This window comes from Lytechinus variegatus, chromosome 12, assembly GCF_018143015.1.
Source record: "Lytechinus variegatus isolate NC3 chromosome 12, Lvar_3.0, whole genome shotgun sequence".
In the NCBI taxonomy this organism is placed as follows: Eukaryota; Metazoa; Echinodermata; class Echinoidea; order Temnopleuroida; family Toxopneustidae; genus Lytechinus; species Lytechinus variegatus.
Genome location: NC_054751.1, coordinates 286,467 through 294,828, shown reverse-complemented (window position 1 = coordinate 294,828; position 8,362 = coordinate 286,467).

Here is an 8,362-nt window from a genome sequence, read left to right as displayed (position 1 = left end):
CACATAATCCACGTCTCTTTACTCATTTAAGGCAAACGTTAAATCTATGTTGATATCAGAATATTTGAAGTAAAATTTCTGTGTCAATGTCATCATTAAAGCATCATCCCCATCATCATCCTCTCCATCGCCTTCATCTTCACCATTTCACCATCATCTTCATCCTTATCATCTCCATCTTCATTGCTCAAATTACATTACTGCTGTTTTTCATGAAATGTACTGTATATCGATTCTGCTGTATTAATTTATTATATTAATCAATGAGTTTTAACCTGGGGTTGTCATTTTTTCCAGCAATCTGCTTATGATGACAATCGTTCTCCTGCAAGTTGTAAATGTTAACTAATTTGGTATGAGATCAGTTTTGTTTGTAATGATAATTTTAGTACACTTAGTTAGGATTCATGGCAAAAAAAGTTCTCAATATACTATGTTTGTTATGTTATGGAAAATGTATTATATACGAATGATGTAATTGCAGAAGCAAACAATGAAATCAAATCAAATAAAAAATAATGGTATTCATAACACTTGTAATGAAGTCAGTGGCTGAAAATGAGGTGGAAGTTCAAGGAATTTTTTTTTCTAACGGGAAAAAAATGTCTCTATTCACGGGAGGGGGGATCTGCACTAACATTGACGAGTGGATACCATGGGCAACCAAAAAAAACACGTAAAAAGGATGTCTTTTTTCAAGATATCAAGATAGGGCATTTTACGTACATAACGTAATAAGGATGTCAAAAACACTAAAATAATGAAAAAGGGTATCTATTTTCGCTAGGAAAGCTACGTGTTGAGGGCCAAATTTGTGAGGGTGTAAAAATTATGAATAAAATGTTTTATAATAAGGATGTACTTTTTGCCCCATGAGTCAACACTATGTGTTTAGAGTACGATTTTGCGCAAGATGTGGTGGGGAGGTGGGCTGTACTCAACCCAATCAGGTAAAGGTACCCCCCGGGCTCTATTCACTGTTTTTTTTTTTTTGAGACGAAATGGTCATAGGTTAATTGGTGATGAGACGAAGTGATGATTGGATCAAGTGGTTATTGGACCAAATATGATTGTTAGACGAAATGTTCATTGACAGAATGGCATTAGAGTAAATGAAGGTAGCTAGACCATGTGAGGAGTGGACGAGTTGGCAGTAGACGAATTGACAATTTTATACTTGTCTGTACATGTGGCTATATCTATAGCTGCTCCCTTGTGTCCTTGGATTACTAGGTCATAATACCACTATGATAATGCCTCTGTTTTCAATGCCTGTTTAGTCTACCTTTTATCATCAGCCATGTATACCAATACAATATTTCAGAACTTTGAACTTTGGAGTATAATCTGGTCTGATAAGAGAAATCCACACCTGAATGGAAGTCACAATTCTAAATTCATCTTTGTCATCATACTTTGGTTTTAGCATATTACACTTTTGAGCTTCATGTGTAAACTGATTAAAGTCAGTCCCTTATATTCTTTATTGGCTACCAAATTTCCTTTTTTTGAAACTTTAAACAATACCGGTAGTTGTTAGAGTAACAGGCTTGAGATGTGTTCAGTGCGGATTTTCAAATTTAAACAGAAATATGAATCATGATAAAAAAAAATACAAAACACAGGACACAAACATGATCGTGGGTGCACTGTTCAGTGTCGTAAATATAAAGCTGATTATTCGTTGATCATCTTTAAATTTTCTGCTCTCGTTTTACGCGGCTTACTGCACAGTTAGACCTGCTACAAGAAAGATCAATTCTGATGATGCTTGTGTAGTCTTCCACTGCAAGAGCAGATTTAAAGACGTTTCAATACTCAATTGTGTTCAATTTTGCATTCGCGATGATTGAGGTTGTAAAATCTTAGCTGATCACGTTTTCATACGTAATTTTTGACGTATAAGTTTCCTCTCAATCACGATCTGAACACAACCATTGTTTCTTATTATATAGTGTTTTGTGATAGCATTTCAATCATGATTCATGTTGCTGTTTAAATTTGAAAATCGACATTTAATTCACCATTAGACAATGCCCTTAAAATGTTCAGCGTTTTTACAGTGTATATTGAGGTTGGATTAAGGTGGGCTTCTTTTTTATGTATTTTTTTCACTTTGGTCGATTTACTTTCTTTATTGGATAGCTATTTTCTTTTGGTATTAAATAGCTCTTGAGTGGATGCACATGATTATTATGAACGACATCATTGCAATATATCTTCAATTTTTCGGACTTTGATCCTTGGACTTTGACCTAAAAATTTATTCAAAGGTAATTTGTCTTTAGCGTTTGATCATTTACAACAAAAGAATTCCTTCATTACATTTAGTTTGCTTTGTGCAAAGGGCAAACTAACAATAAGGTTTATTTGTGTAGAACATGAAAACAGAGAGTAAAACTAACAGCCTATTTATGGAAATGAAACAAATTTCATTTCTGTATTATTGGTTTCAAAAGGGGTTTTGACCTTTCAGATGATTTTGCAGGGAATCCATTGTTTAAAGGTGAATGCCGGTTTTGGTAACGATATAAAAATGAGTTTGTTCAGAATCCAAAGAAATGACCATCAAAGTGTCTGTTTGTATAAATAAACAATATGTGCCAAAGGATTCTGGAAGAACTTGTGTGATTGCTGAGAAATTAGCAAATAAGCACAGGATTCGGGTCAAGCGTCTGGCATGACATTCAAAGCAATGATAATACACTGTCCCAAGTGCGCTTTTCTGTGTTGGTGATCTTCAGTGTAAATATTTTTCAGCGTAGATTTCAAGATTTCACAAACTTCAGTTTATGTGACTGTACCAGATCTAGATCCTTGATGATATACTGACAATTAAGCCTGGTTTTATAGACTTTCTCATGAAATCAGTGTTTACTGCATGCAACTACTGGCATTTCTCCTTAAAGTTGCAAAGCTGCAAGCTAAAAAGTCTAATGGTATCGTCTTTGTATAGATGATAGACTTTATTGCAACTACTAGCATAACCTTATTTTGGTTTTAATCAATAAATGCATTATGCACAGCATAAAGAACCATAACTGAATAAATACAAATATCCAGAAAGTAAGCATAAGCAACTAAAGTGAAAAGTATACAAATAACAATAGTTTGCTCTTTATAGAACAAAAACTTATCTATTATAATAGTTATATAATGAACCTGAAATGAATACATCTAGGGGAAAGTAATTACATTAGTAGTTGGACTTGGAATTATATTTTTAGCAGGTATTTCTGATCATTATGTATGTTTGATGTTATGACATTGTTATAACATCAAACATACATAATGATCAAATTACAAATGTGACAATTGTATAGTAGTGAAGTAGATAGAGACATAAATCATGTAAACAATAACAAATAAATGTAAATGCAGAGGCCAGCTACCGTAAGCTGAAAGCTTGAAATAATAGCAGCCAGGGGGAAAAGAGAAGGCTACATGAAAACGATAATAGAAATACCAGGTCTTTATTATTTAAAAGTGATGTCACTTATACCCTTTTCATAAACCTATCCTCCAATTAGCCGCCTAAGAGTAATGCGGATAATTCAATAAAAATTGCGTTCATAAACTCCGAAAATAAGCCGCATTATTTTTACGAGCGCCCGTCCTGAAAAAGGCGGATAATCGCCATGACAACTGGACACGCCCCCTCCGATGCGGTTGTGTTGGAAAAGGGTGACCTTGTGACCGCACCATGGCAATTATCCGCATTATTTGGAAATGCGTTCATAAACTCAAAATCTTGTCCTGATGCTGCTATTATGCGGATAATAGCAGCATCAGAGTAATGCGGATAACTCTTGTCCTCCTCCAATTTTACGACCAAATTATGCTGCTATTAGCCGCCTAATTCATTTTAATGGGGTTTATGAAAGGGGTATTACACGTATATTGCTTAAAATATGATAAAAGGAAACTTAGGGGGAAGCACTTATTGCAGTTGCTTATTGCAAGTGCTAAGGCTAAGTGCTAAGGCTATAATATTGTTACAATTATGATAATGCAGCTATAATTGTACTATGATGACTACCCCCTACTGGTCCTATATTAAGTTGTTTGTGATTATGTGTTTTAGGTGAGGTGGCTCCAGTTTCCACAAGTTACAAACTTTTTTTTTTGACGGGCTATCTTGCAATGTGCAATACGATTTGCGTACATTTCAATTTTTAACAAATCTTTAATGAAGTGAGATTATTTTCGAAGTCTTTTTTCTTTCATGTTACTTCATTTTTGATTGAGTTAATGCTAATCCATTTGCCTTTTGAAAGGGCAATCGATTAGTCTGCTCGCCTTGTATCAATTGAATTTTCTAAAAGTCAATGACTTTAAAATGTTCAAGGCAAAATTGTACAGTACTTAACTTGTTCAATGATTCAAAGCTTTCATGAGGTGAGTACGCCCTCTTGAGGTGGTTTGAATACATACAAGCCTTCATCTGTAGATTCGTGCTTTCTGATGAGATGGGCAAACTCTTTGAGCAGTGTTCAATAAATGCCTTTCCCCCTAGAAACAAGATTTTCAAAGGTAAATTTAATCATTGGTTGGGATCAAGCAATTATTTATTGGTTCTTCTAAACATGAACATAACATTGAAATTTATGGACCAAGAACTACTCAGAATAAAAAATAAAGATTATCATATCACAATTTACAGCCAATCAGATCTTTTTATTTCAAATAGAAATATGATTGTGCAGTGAATGTGCCCCTTCCCAAGTCATTCCCGAATCCAGAAAACGGGCAGGTCCCAAGTCTTCTCAATCTTTTGCCCCATGTCTGTGGAATGTGTGCCTCCTACACTGTAAAAACTGTGGTGTTAAAACTGACACCAATTGGTGTTAATAGAGGACCACACCCTGAGGTGTTAAAATTACACCCTAGAAATTAAACATAACACCAAAGAGTGTAAATGTAACAACAAAAGGTGTTGTAATAACACCTATAGGTGTAAAACTAACACCACCAATTTAACACCGGTGTAAAATAACTGGTGTGGTCCTCTGTGTACACCGGTTAACACCACGGTTTTGCTGTGTAATTTTCTAAAACATGACCTCATTTGGCATGTATATATATCTATTTATTCATTAGAACATATTTATTCAGGTACAGAAGATCAGCATAAAACTGTTTTTCATCAATGACCTGATGACAACATCAAGAAGAACAAAAATCATCCTATCAATATCATACATGAAAATAAAGTCAAAATCTGAGTCAAATATATAAAAGGCATCAGAAAACCCTCGTCTATATCACAAGTCTTAACATGCTCAATGCATGAAACAGCACTTTGAATCCTCTCAAAAAGGTATATTAATCCAATTATTATCATTATTATTACCATTTTAAAAATTATGCATCTACACAAAGATATGGAGGATGTGGAGCTTTGTGGCCCAGTGGATAAGTCTTCTGACTTTGAAACAGGGTCGTGGGTTCGAATCCCAGCCATGGCGTAATTTCCTTCAGCAAGAAATGTATCCACATTGTGCTGCACTCGACACGGGTGAGGTGAATGGGTACCCGGCAGGATTAATTCCTTGAACGCATGAGCGCTGAAAGGCAGCTCGAGCTAAAGCCGGGGTAATAATAATGACAACGCGCCTCGGAATAGAATATTTCTAGATGGCGCTATATAAATGCCTATTATTATTATTATATATACTGAAGCACCAGTTTATGCAAATTACCCATCATATTGGAACCTTCTCTCAATAACTGAAAACACTTTTTGCTATAATCCGGATTATACATGTATTTAAATAAGATTGCAATGTAGCAAAGATAGAAATAAGAAGTCACCAATAGCAATCTAGGACAATTTATCCACACCAAATCCTCCTTGGATGCAGGGGAAATGAATAAATGGATGCTTTTCTAGAACATCCATTATTAGTGGCATCCCTTTTTCTGGGTCAATATTTCTGTGATATATAACCTCAGGAAAGGGGGCTTTAAAGCTGCAATAATATTTGCATATATAGGCTAATCTATCTATTTGTAAAGTAGGTTTGATTTTGATACAACATAAAACCTCATTTTTATAAGAAGTTATGAAAGTAAAGTGCTAATGATAAAATTATCTTGCGTAAAAACCAATTTCTATTGTTACCTTCACCCGCAGTTTAAAAGGCCAAGTCCCGCCTGAAAAATGTTGATTTGAATAAAAAGAGAAAAATCAAATTAGCAGAACGCTGAAAATTTCATCAAAATTGCATGTAAAATAAGAAAGTTATGACATTTTAATGTTTCACTTATTTTTCACAAAACAGTGATATGCTCAATTCAGTGACATACAAATGAGATAGTCAATGATGTCCCTCACTATTTCTTTTGTTTTTTCATTGTTTGAATTACACAATATTTCATTTTTTACAGATTTGACAATAAGGACCAACTTTACTGAATCATATAGAATTCGACAATGCTAATTATACATGTCAGGGGGAAATCATTGTTTCACTTGTCAATGAGGAGAAAATAGAATATTTCATATTTCATCAAATAAAATACAAAAGATATAGTGAGTGGATGATGTCGTCATCAGTCTCCTCATTTGCAAACCAGCCAGGATATACATATGACTATTTTGTGAAAATTAAGCAAAACTTTAAAATGTCATAACTTTCTTATTTCACAACAGATTTTGATGAAATCTTCAGTGCTGTACTTGTTGGATTTTTCTCTTTTTATTCAATTCAGCTTTTATTGTTGGGATGGACTTGTCCTTTAACTCCTCGAGTCTACTGAATCAAATATCTGTTTTTACTACATTGCTTGAGTACAGAGTCAATCTCGCTACTTCACAAATATTTTATGAATTTGCATACAATTTTATCGACTGTTAACATTTGTGCTTGGATTTCCTATGAAACTATGAATTATGATTTAATAATGGTAGTATCCATTGCCAGGGGAAATCTGCCAAAAAACAGCTGGGATTGATGATACCCCTCCCTTTGTGAAATGGCCTGTTCAGACGTGAAATGTTTATTTAAAAAAAATCGCTAAAAGGAATGTCATCCTAGCTTATTAACTATTCAGACAATCCATCCAAACCTTGCAGAATAAGCAATGTAAATTTGCAAAATTCTACTGTTATGCTACTATGGATATGTGGTCTATGTTCACGTTGAAGTCCTGCTCATTTATTTTCAGAATCATTTTGAAGTTTGAACAATGATTTGGTATCAAGACCATTCATACTTTTAAATTTATGGTTACACCCTAGTTTTGTAACCCAGATGCAGTGTTTTTTTTCTGTCAGCATTGGGTGAAAATAGCCTTGGTATATAAACCATACATCAGTTTCTTTTTGATAGTATGAACAAGATTGATGAGTATGAACATGACAGACGATGCAAGCATTGAAAAACCCAACACAATTGTGTACAGAGTTTCTATCTATTCCTGTGTCATTTTGTGTTCTTTGGAGACCCGTGTGACGTCTCTCTGTGCCAGTTGGAAGTCTTATTGCGAGAGGTTTTAGAAAAATAATATTTTAAAGAGGGGAGTAGTTAAGTTTTGCTGTACTAACATTAAATTTAAAACTATTTGAAATTTGACTTTATATAAAGGGAGAGGGCAGTTGAGCGAAGTGGGGACAATTAGACACCGTTCTCACTACCTTCCTAAAACTAGTTTACCGGAAACTAGTTTAAGTGTAGTGAGAATGGTCTTCCGATCAGAAAACCATGTCGCAGGTAGTTTTCAAGATCGCCTTGCCTTGTTAAACTGGTTTTAGCGTGAGGACACAACCGTTCTTTGGGAAGCGATCTTTGCACATTTTGAGCACGCTACTCCACACGACAGGTGTAGAATGCCTACGCTGTGGTTTCGATTCGAATTTCATGCGAAACATGTCACTTTACTGAGAGCATTTCCATAGCAACAAGATCACTTTATGTGAAGTGATTTTGAAAACCACTTTCGCGTGATTTAATGGGAATGCTAGCAAAACGATCTTCCAAACTGGTTTCCTGAATTGGTTTCCAGTAAACTAGTTTTAGAAAGCGTAATGAGAACGACCTCTAGGAGAGAAAGGTAGAGGAAAAGTGAGAGAGAAACAGAGAGAGGGATGAAAAGAAGGCAGAGATTTTGTTAAGATGGGAAGAAGAATGTGAAAGGAAAAGAGAGGCAGAGGAGTGGGGTAGGGGAGCAAAGAGAGAGAGGGCACAATAGACAGGCCTGTGAAATCTCCGCTATTTAGCGGAAATCCGCTATTTTCATTTTTTAAGACCGATTTCAATTTCCGCTTTTTTCCCGTGTTCCATTTCCGTTTTTTCTTAGTCAAAATTCCGCTATTTTATCCAAAACGGCTGGAAAACAAGTCTAGGTAAATGGATGCGAG